Raw genomic sequence first — 11,294 nt, forward strand, 5'->3', positions numbered from 1 at the left:
GCTCATTCATCTGCTAAGGGAATATGTTCTACCAAGTCTGTAGGCTCCACCAAAGCTCCTCTTCAGATTCCCGGCCTACCTCAGTGCCAGCTAGCCCACACCAGCCTGCCTGTTGCTCGGCCTGCCAGCGTATTGGCTACAGGTTCTTTGTTTTTGACCCGGCCTGCCCCTTTCCTGGAGGACAGCCAGAGACTTATATGACTTTGTTTCAGTATTTTGCCATGTCAGCTAGAAAGACTGTGGAGGCCAAATCAGCCAGCCTTCCAGATGGAAGGAAGGAGTCCAGTATAGTAACTAGCAGCTCCCCTGACCTCCTGTCTGTCAGCTGATCAGCTACCCGTTCAGAAGATATCCCCATCTACAAACAGTCTTGTCCCATCTGGCTATATTTTTAGGGAACCATGGAGGCCGCAATAGGGAACGTGGTCGATATGGGTCCCGTTTCCATGATCAACCACTCTTCAGCCCTGAGTCCTCGCTGTTCAGTGGTCCCGAGCCCGTGCTGTGCAGTGGCCTCGAGCCCGTGCTGTTCAACGGTCCCAAGTCAGAGCTGACTGGTATCAAAGAGTATAGAAGTACCAAGAGGCGAAACTCTATAGAATGTTATGTTGCGTTCAGTCCAAGATGGCGGAGCTGCACTCTTTATAGTGGAGCAGATAAGTGCCATTTTTTAGGGAAATCGTTCACATGTGGATACAAGCACCAAAATTGGCACAATTACTCAGTGGATAGTGCTCTTTCAAAAAAGTACGTTAGCCATCGCAAAAAAACGTCATGTCAGCGGCGGCGGCCATTTTACTTTCCGCCATAGCCAAATTATGTATTTTGCATGATATCTCCTGAACAAAACATTCAACTGCATAAAGGATGATGCCTACCCTTATGTTTTGATGGTCAACGATTACAATGATACCACATGCAACATAAATGAAGGCCTTTAGACAGCTGTGGCGGCCATTTTGGGTTCCGCCATAACCAAATTATGTATTTTCCATCATATCTCTTGAACCAAACATGATAAATCACAAGAGGTGATATTTACCCCTATGTTTTGATGGTCAAGAATTACAATGACACTATATTCAACATCATAAACTAATTATATCAATAGTTAAGTCTAATGGTGAGATCTAATGATCCTGAATGTAAATTATAAAATTATGAAATTTTAAGGAATTTCTGGTGAATCTGTGGAATATTTGAAAAAAGAGTAATGTTTTAAAACATGTTACATTGGATTTATTACATGGCTTTCTGCGGTTGATAACAGACTGTTGCTAAGTATAACACAGCGTTGCCATGCATAGCAGAGCGTTGCCATGGACGCAGTTCTGTTCACTCTGGAGGACAGCTATCAATCCGCTGAAAGAAGTATGATTTATCAGTTGTGGAACATTTTGTCTGAGGTAAGTTTTTACATTTTGTCTTACATTGAGATAATTAAAGTGTTTTAAAGCATGTAGCCTACCTTCTAAATGTAAAATAATGTAATTCAATTCACAAGGATTTAGATAAACACTGTTCCCCTGACAATTTTTTTCTAAAGAGAGCTAACAGTAGTTATCGTGACGGCTGTGTATATTCCACCCTGACGCCAATGTAAACACGGCGCTCTCTCTCCTGCTGAACACCATAAACGAACAGCAGTGGGTTTCATATAATCGCAGGGGACTTTAATAAGGCCAACTTGAAGCACAGACATTTTAATTACATTTTGTGTCTGTTAAGAGGCAAAAAGGCTCTTTAGAATATGCCACCACAACTGGCATTTTAGCTAACTGGGACCTCTGGCCTAGCATAGCTCATTGAGGTGCTAGCCTCATGTTTATGCTGTCTATAATATGTACTGAATCACTTTAACTTTTGTTTTTTGTTGTAGGTATATGTTGCAGATATATTGACTGCAAAGCAATATGGCAAATTCATCACCAGTGCCATCTAAATGGCAAACTGACTGGAGTAAATGTTGTTTGTGCCAAAAGGAGACAGATGAAGATCTCAAAGCCCCACCTACACGCTATTCAGCAGAACAAGATGGTTACACCATGATTGCAAACAATGTCCCCCTCTTTCTTGCCATAAGCGATCTGCCCATTATTCTAGATCCTGCAAGACTGGATGAGGGTGGTGGAATAGAAGAGACTCTTAGACGAAGTCAGGCCAAGTACCATCAGAGCTGCCGCCTTCTATTCAACAACACCAAACTTGATCGGGCAAGGAAAAGGAGAGCTGATGCACAGAGTAATAACCAAGCAGAAGGTCACAGTAAGATGCGCAGAGCCATGAAGGTCAGAATCTCATTGCTTTCTATGTAAAAAGATAGTAATGGAGTAACATTCTATCACAGCTGAGTGGTGGAGCTGCCATTGCACAGGAGCTGAAGTACCATGTTGCATGTTTGGCTGACCTATACAACAGAAAGAGAACCTACCTCAGAACAATCAAGAAACAGGACCATGACCAGACACATGAACAGCATACATACCCACAGGCATTTTCTGAACTGGTCATATATATAGTGGAGACCAAATCTAGCTCTGAGGGTCCTTCAGTCTTCGCCTCGCAGATCTGGTTCATCTGTACCAGCAACGGCTAGAACAGCTGGGTATGGAGAAATCTGATGTAAATGCCACCAGACTTAAAGATAGACTACTGGCAGAAATACCTGAGTTGGAAGCTCATAAGCAGGAGAAGAGATGGTACTCCTCACTTTCCAAAATGATGTTGGGTTGGCTTTATCACAAGCCTGTGAATACAGTGATGCCATAATCCTTGGTCAAGCAGCTAAGATCTTGCGAACGCAGATGCTTAACCATAAGTCTACATTTGATGGGATATTCCATGAGGGGTGTATTGATGAGGCCATTCCATCCAGTCTTCTTCAATTTGTGGGCATGGTTGAACATGGAGCTGATATCAAATCTCAGCTGACATTTGGTGCATCAAAGGCAGACCTTGCAATTGCCCAACTGCTGCAGTACAACTGCAATGCAACTAACAGGCACTTGAAAGCCTATGAGACTCCATTTCCTATTTACATGGGGATGTCTGTCTATGCAAAGACTAGGAAAAGGGCACTGGTTGAACTGCTTCATGAACATGGTGTCAGCATTTCTTATGACAGGGTGCTGGAAATATCTGCACAGCTGGGAGAGGCAGCAGTGAGCAAATATGTAGAAGATGGTGTAGTCTGTCCATCTGTTCTGAGAAGAGGGTTGTTCACCACGGCAGCCATGGATAATATAGACCATAATCCTACTGCAACAACAGCAACCACATCTTTTCATGGAACCAGCATCTCTGTTTTTCAACATCCAACCAAAAACAAGACACGACAAAAGAGCGTGAGAAACTGAGGTTTGGAGATGAGAAAGTGAAAAGAGTTCCAGAACTACCTGAAACCTTCACAAATATCCATCCTGCCTTCTTCACAAAGAAGAATCCCTCTCCTCCACAAAGTAAGTTGGCAGATCCTACAGAAGACAGTGAAACAGATCCAGGTACAAGTCTGCTGAGATAACAGATTGCACTGGAGTATGAGTGGCTGGAGAAGATAACCTTGACTGAAGAGTCAGTAGATGTGACTTGGTCAGCACACCACGCTTCCAAGAAGAGAAGCCCTGCATTTGAGATCAGCATCACATCACTGTTACCTCTGCTTCGGGATCAGGCCCACTCAGTTGCTACAGTCAAACATGTGATGGACAAGATCAAGGACATAGTAGCATTCCTGAACCCAGGCCAGGTACCTGTTATTGCTGCTGACCAACCTATTTATGCAGTAGCCAAGCAGGTGCAGTGGCATTGGCCTGAGAAGTATGGTGAAGACAACTTTGTCATCATGTTTGGGGGCCTACATATTGAGATGGCGGCCCTGAGGTCAATCGGAACTCTACTTCAGGACAGTGGTTGGACAGGGGCTCTGGTCGAGGCAGGGATAGCATCCTCTGGAAGAGCAGAATCATTTTTAACAGCTTCAAGCACCACTAAAACATGACAAATGCACCAGATAATGGCATGCTGTCTGTACAAGCTTCTGCAGGCAGCTTACAATGACTACACAAATGAGACGGTTCAAAATAATGAGGACATGCTTGAATTTGAGGCTTGGTGTGAGAATCGCAAAGTACAAAGCCCCCAATTTCAGTTCTGGCATTTGGTGTTTTCAATGGAACTTGTGATCCTCCTGCTGATCCGATTGTTCAGGGAAGCCAACTTCAGCCTGTACTGTCAGTCACTGGCTGAGTTAATACCATACTTTTTTTCCAACAACAATGTGAATTATGCACGCTGGCTTCCAATCCACCTCAGAGACATGATGACCCTGAAACATAAACACCCTCAGCTAGCCCAGGAGTTTCAGAGTGGAAAATTTGTTGTGCACAAATCAAGCAGAGAGTTCTCTGCAATGGCCATAGACCAAGCTCATGAACAGGCCAATGCTGTCATCAAGGGAAGTGGGGGAGCAATAGGTTTGACTGAAGATCCATCAGCCCTAAGAAGGTGGATGGTAGCTGGTCCTGAAGTCAGCTGCTTGGTTTTGCAGTACGATGCAGCATCTTTAGTCAAAGAAGGTACAGAACAAACCAGCCACCATGAGCAGACCAAACGAGCTCAAGTGTTGTTTCTTGACAAAGTCAACAAACTAACCAGTGTCATGAAAGATATGGGCAATCCTTTCAAGGAAGACAGCCAGGATCTGTTTTCACTAGACACAAAGGATATTGCAAACCCAAGTGCAGCTGCATTGATTCATACGCACTATGAGAGAGGCAAAACCCGTTTCCAACAGTTCATGAAAGGATTTTAAGAAGAACCCAAACTTTATGAGCCAATCAAGAAGAACTGCATGAACTTCTTCCATCAGGAACGAGCCTCTGTCAATTCTTTGAAGAAAAAGGTGCTGAAAGAGGACTGCCAGCTCTTCTCCAAACTGTTTATCTCATGCCAGAGCAGATAATGTGATCTGAAAGAGTTCTTTAGACATGAGAATCAGCCATTCCCTGCTGCCCTGAGTGATGGTGGGAAGCTCCACAGTGGACAGAAATCTCAGCTGGCTGCCATCCTTGAGTCTCTTGTCAAAACCCCCGACACTGAACCAGAAGCAGAAACCATCATTATTGATGGCTCAGCGCTGGTGAACAGTTTGCCACCACGGAGCTCAAAAACATTTGACCACTACGCTGCATTTGAGGTTCTCCCCAAAATAGAGGCATACTCTTTGAAATACAAAAGAACAGACATAGTCTTTGACATTTACCAACAATCTAGTTTGAAGGCAGAAGCTAGGTCAAAGAGAGGACATGGAGCCAGACACAAAAGTGACCAGCAATGGCAAAATACCCACAAACTGGCGGAACTTTCTCAGAGATGATGAGAATAAAACTGAGCTGTTCCACTTCCTAGCTGACAGAATTGCAGAAACTTTAACACCAAATGTGGTTATAGTGACCAAAGAGGCTCAAGCTGTCAGCAACCACTCCATCAACCTAGATGATGTAAGTCCATGTAGTCATGAGGAAGCTGACACCAGGATCTTTGTCCATGCTAAACATGCAGCCAAAAATGGCAGCAAAAACTTCATGGTCAAAGCCAGTGACACAGACGTTCTTGTTATTGCAGTCAGTGTTCTGCCAGTTCTTCAGGACATTGGTCTGCAACAATTGTGGCTCGCTTTTGGCCAAAGAGTGAACCAAAGATGGATCCCTGTACATGACCTCTATCAATGTATTGGAAGGGAGAGGAGCAGTGGTATTCTCTTCTTTCATGCATTCACTGGCTGTGATGTTGTTTCAACCTTGTGGCAAAGGGAAGAAGACCGCTTGGCAAACCTGGACGATATAGACTGCTGAAATCTAGAAGCCTAGCAGCACTTTCACTCGAATGGATGATGGTGACCTGAAGATTTTAAGCGGGCGGAGGTAGAACTTGAAGCCAGGTTGGACTTTTTGCCAGAAACAAAAAAAATCTAAAAGTATTGCCAGCACATATATTCTTCAGCCTACCAGGCAGGCTGCATCTGGAAGCAACTTTAATGCCAGCCAGAAACACTGAGTCCTGCTGAGTGGGGATGGACCAAGACAGGTGGTGTATGACAGATCTTCTGGACAGAGCTATCACCAATTGTATGAGAGCTGTCACAACAGACAATTGCGAATGTGGATGCAAAGCAGAATGCCGAAGATGTAAATGCTATCACTTTCGTCTATACCTGTACGTACAGTACGTGAGCTGAAAATGTACGCAAACTCACATTACCGTTAGCCTATAATGAACATAAATATAATCACCCACATAAATACAAAGAACATAAATACAATAATTGTATGTGTCTCCAAAAAAGTAAATAACATAAAACCTCCTGTTACTTTTGCATACTTCGTAATAATTTTTTTCTTGGAATTATGTCACGTTTTATGCTTGTTTTTTCACATTATTTACTCTAAATACCACAAAAGACTCTCAAAACACAAAATAGATAAGTATGTGACATCCTCATAGTCAAAAACATAGGATTCAAAGGTAAAAACCTTGAAATATGTCCCATGAGTAAAATTATGTGGCAAGATATGTGTTTTCCAATGCCAGAAATGGCGGCCATTTTGAAAAATCAGGTGGCTAACGTTATTTTTCAAATTATTGGCCCCAGAGGGATAACCACACCAAATTTGGTGCTTGTATCCACTTGTGAACGATTTTTCCCCTTATCTGCCCCACTATTAGAACTAAACACATCAATGACCAAGCTGCAGCTCCATCTTGGACTGAATGCAACACAACGTTGTACAGAGTTTCGCCTCTTGGTACTTCTATACTCTTTGCCGGTATTCCTGAGCTGACCAGTGTTCCAGAGTTTCAGGTGACGTGTAGCCTCACAGAGTCTACGTCGACCGACCTCCCATAGGCTACGCCTTTGTTAGGCACCTCAGAGACTGTGCCGTGCAGAGCCACTGTGACTTTGCCGGTCTCCGGCGCCCTGAGACCACTCCTGAGACCACCCCAGTGAGTATGCCCTTGTCCTGCCCCCCAGAGACTTTGCCTTTGTTGTCGGTCCGACCTACTCCTGCCCCCCGTGTTTTGTTGGTGGTCCGGCCGACTTCTGCTCCAGTTACTCCAGAGCCGGCGGCCTCCAGAGGGATATCGCCTTCGTTGACCGGCTCGGCCTCCAGAGGGCCTTCGCCAACGGCCGCCTGAGGGGTATCGCTTTCTTCCCTGCTGGCTGCAGCCTTTCTGTCCCCAAGTCCCACTGTCCCCAGTTCCCGAATGCCCACTATCCTCAGTTCCCTAGCCCCGTTTGACCAAAATTTTGTTCCACTGTTCGTTGACGTTGGTCCAGTATTAAGTGTAAAGAGTTTCAGAGAAAACTAAAGTAAAAGTTACATCCCATGAACCAGTTGGTTCAGTGTTTAATTATGTTGAAACAAATTCCACAACTATTCTCCAACCCTTCTCAGACTCTGGCTGCTGTCACTCAGCGGTTAGGTGACTTTTCTAAGCATTTGATCTCGAGCCAATGGGGGCGAGAGAAGCTGCAAAGTCACATTCAGTTCTCCACCTGCTTTGTCTGACAGAAGGGTGTAACTTTAGGTTTAACATTGAGATCTCCAACTATGTAGGGAGGTCCCGGAACATGTCCGCCCAAATAGACTGTTTCACATTCATCTGCTGATGGATGTGAAATTCTGTTTCCTTATACTTCTGGCTCTGTGCCTGCTTCTTCTTACAGACACTTAATCAAGTGTTGTTTTATGTTTTGGGGAATGAGGAAACATTAAAAACAGTTGACTTAAAAAGAGTTGGACCACTTGTCTACAAATGACATACACGCCGACTTCAGTGTGACTATTTAAAGCTGCGTGCATCAACAACATCTCATCATTTACAGCGAAGCAAAAGTTGGACATCACTGACTTTATACCAGCGAACCCAAAGAAGCATCAAGAGCCGAAACCTGCCGAATATTTAGAGAACTACTGAGTCGAGTTAACAGCTGAATGATGAGGTGAGTAGCTGCTTCTGCAGGTCATTTATAAAGAGAATAATTATGATGTATTTAACATCTTATTATTGAGCCCCAGAGCCCAAAATATTAACATTATGGATCCTACAAGTCAATGTTGATGTTTTCATTCATTTTTTTTCTTTCTTCATTCTTTCTTTTCTATCTTCTGTTTCTTTTCAAGTTGATTTTTATCATTCCACAACACAGGGTTGCATAACGAAATTCAAATTGTAGTGCCTTTATGCTACACAAGAAACAAAATAACACTATTTGTTATGGTGGACTACAGAGGATGAGTTGAGGAGTCTCACAGCCAGAGGAAAGCTGCTGCTGTAATTTGGTGGTACGATGGCAGATGCTTTTGTATTTCTTGTCAGACGGCAACAGGGGGAACAGGCTGCTGCTGGGCGGGTGTTGTCTTTTAATATCCTTTGGGTTCTGCACAGGCACCTCCCTGATATCACTGATGCCTGGTGAATGGTTACCAATGGGGCTGTTTTAAATCCCAGATGCAGAGGCCTGCTGTCGTGGACCATGCCCATGTCATGATTGTGGATTTTCTGTTTTTTTCCTGTTTCATTGTGTTTATTTGTTCTGGTTCCTTGTTTTACTTCTCATGTTTTCTGTCCTTTGTGTTTTTCCTTGGGTTTGTTTCATGTGTTGTTTCTTTTATTTTGTAGTCTTCCTGTTTCTCGAGTCTGTTCGGTATGTCCCGTGCCGTCATCAGTCTGGGGGGCTGTCGGCGTTCATTTTGGCCGACCTGACATGTTCAGTAGGCAGCAGGGCAGTCGGGACTCACCCGGAAATGGGGAGCAGAATGAGGTGACTAGAGTCTCTCAAAATCTGACGAAAATCTTTTAAACTGACCTTTGTTGATCTGAAATGAAAACAGATTCAGCAACTGCATGGCCTGTTTCTCTCTTCAAATGTTTCCAGAAACATGTTTCGGTGAACTGTTTTAGTCCAATATGAGATCATATTCTGAACGAACCGCCATGACAGTCTGGCTTTGAATTTCCGGAGAAAACAAACCCATGTGACACGTTCGTCCAATCAGATTCCGGTTGTCATTTCTTGCGCAACAATACAGAGTAGCGCCGCCTGCTGCTATGTAGATGTATTACGTTTCTCAAATCGGTGTCACCTCAGTGTGTCCCGAGGCAGTTTTTTGGACCTCGGGGACCCGACTTAGTCGGCTTAGTGTGTCAGCACCATAAGCCTGTGTTGTCCAGCGAGTCTGAACCCGTGCTGTGCAGAGGTCCAGAGTCTCCGCTGACGACCAGCCTTCCAGAGTCTAAGCTGCTTTCCAGTGATCCAGTGTCCGGCGCCCGAGAGACTCCTTCCCCCCTGTGTTCAGTCGGCAGTACAGCCGACTCATGTTCCAGTTATCTTGTTGCCTTTTTTTTATATAAAAATGCCACTGGTTGTCACATACATATGTTTATTTAGTTTACAGTTAACTATCTATTTTGTTGTTATTCTGTTGTGTTAGGGTTACTTTTCTTGATTTTTGTCTGGGTAAGTGGTGATGACGAATGGGGGGTTCGTTTTTTTTTGTATACTGTTAAAAAAATGAATTAAAATTGTTAATTAATGAAAGAATATTTATTTTAATTCTCCGTCAGTGCTGCTCAGAGTCAAACAACACTGGAGTCCAAACTGGAGGCCCTGCAGTGCCACTTCACCTGGGATCTGTAGACCAGCAAGTCCCTACTTTTATATCTAAGGGACCACCTGGAGGACATTGGCACCGAGGAGGGGAACAGCTGGCTGGGTCACATTTAGAACCTGCGGGGGTTCGTTCAGTACAAGCTGGGGTTCACCGAAGACGCCCAGAGTTTCTTCAACAAGGCTGCAGAGGCCTTCAGCAAGATAAGAAACGCAGATGAGGGTCCCTGGTTGGTGGTGAACCTGCACGGGGCGTGGGCGGCCTGCACCACCACCTGGGAGACCAAGCAGAGAGTCAGGCTTACCTGTCAAAGGTCGACGCCCTGACGAATAAATACCCATCTCCATCCCAGGACCAGCTCCATCCAGAGATCTACGCTGAGAAAGGCTGGACCCTGATGAAGTTCAGCAGAGAACAAAAGAAAGAGGCTGCAGATTACTTCCAGAGAGCCATCAGGATGCAGCCAGACATAGTGGAGTGGAACACCAGCTACATCTTAGGGTTAATGTATGATTTCAGGGAAAACAACAAAGGGCAGGAGGCTGACTTTTTGGAGAAAATGAGAATTGCCAAGGAACAGGATCCAGAGAACTTTTACCTCGCTGTTCTCTACCTTGAGCATTGTGCAAAGAAAGGAGAGAGAATCGAAGATGAAGCACGTGAGTTGGCAAGAAAGATTTTGAGAAATCCTGTCAGCAGCTACAGTGGTATTAGACCATTATTAGAGGTTTACATAAAACATGTATCTATTGATGAAGCCATTGATTTGGCAGAGGAGGCTCTGGAAAAACATCCAGATAAACGTTATCTGAAGAAATGTCTCGCACACTGCTACCAATGGAAGATCTTCAGGGAAAGCCCAGAGCAAAGCATGATAGACAGAGCAATCAGTCTCCATGAGGAGGTGATTTCTCTTTACCCTTATTCTTCACTTGTGAAGAAAATAAACCTCGCAAAGATATACGCAAAGTTAAAAAGCCAGGATAAAGCTGATCAGATATACCAGGAACTGCTAGAAATAGATCTGGAACCTGCAGACAAACAGATACTTTACAACATCTATGCAAAACATTTATACTTTAATCAACAAGACAGCGAAGGGTCACTACGATATCACATGAAGGTTGCAAAGATACCACAAAAATCTATCTATCGGAAGACCAGCATCACAACCCTGAAGAAGCACAAAAACAAAAGTCCAATGTGTAGAGAAATAGAGGCGTTTCTGGCAAACTTGCAAGAGCCACCGTGTTTTTAAAAGCACTGCTTCTTAATCCAGATTAAGTGTAGGTACATACATTACATTATATTGATTACATACATCAGGAAAACCTGTTTCCTTCTTTTGGTCTGCTGGTCCAGAAGCAGCAACACCTTATTCAGAACATGTACGATCAACTCGTTGTTGGTTTTGGTCTTTTAATGGTTATCACAAAGATATCTATGTCTGCGCTTTAGTACAGTTAATAGAAGACAAAGGCTGTTATGTGTGTGTTTTTATGTTTGCACCGTAGAGTAGCACTTTTAATTTTGTTGTATGTCATTACAATGACAATAAAGGAAATTGTGATTCTGATTAAAATAAAAAAAATATTGACTCTGAAAACCTGTCAGCAGTAGTAC

This window comes from Perca fluviatilis, chromosome 9 (genome assembly GCF_010015445.1).
Source record: "Perca fluviatilis chromosome 9, GENO_Pfluv_1.0, whole genome shotgun sequence".
NCBI classification, from domain to species: domain Eukaryota; kingdom Metazoa; phylum Chordata; class Actinopteri; order Perciformes; family Percidae; genus Perca; species Perca fluviatilis.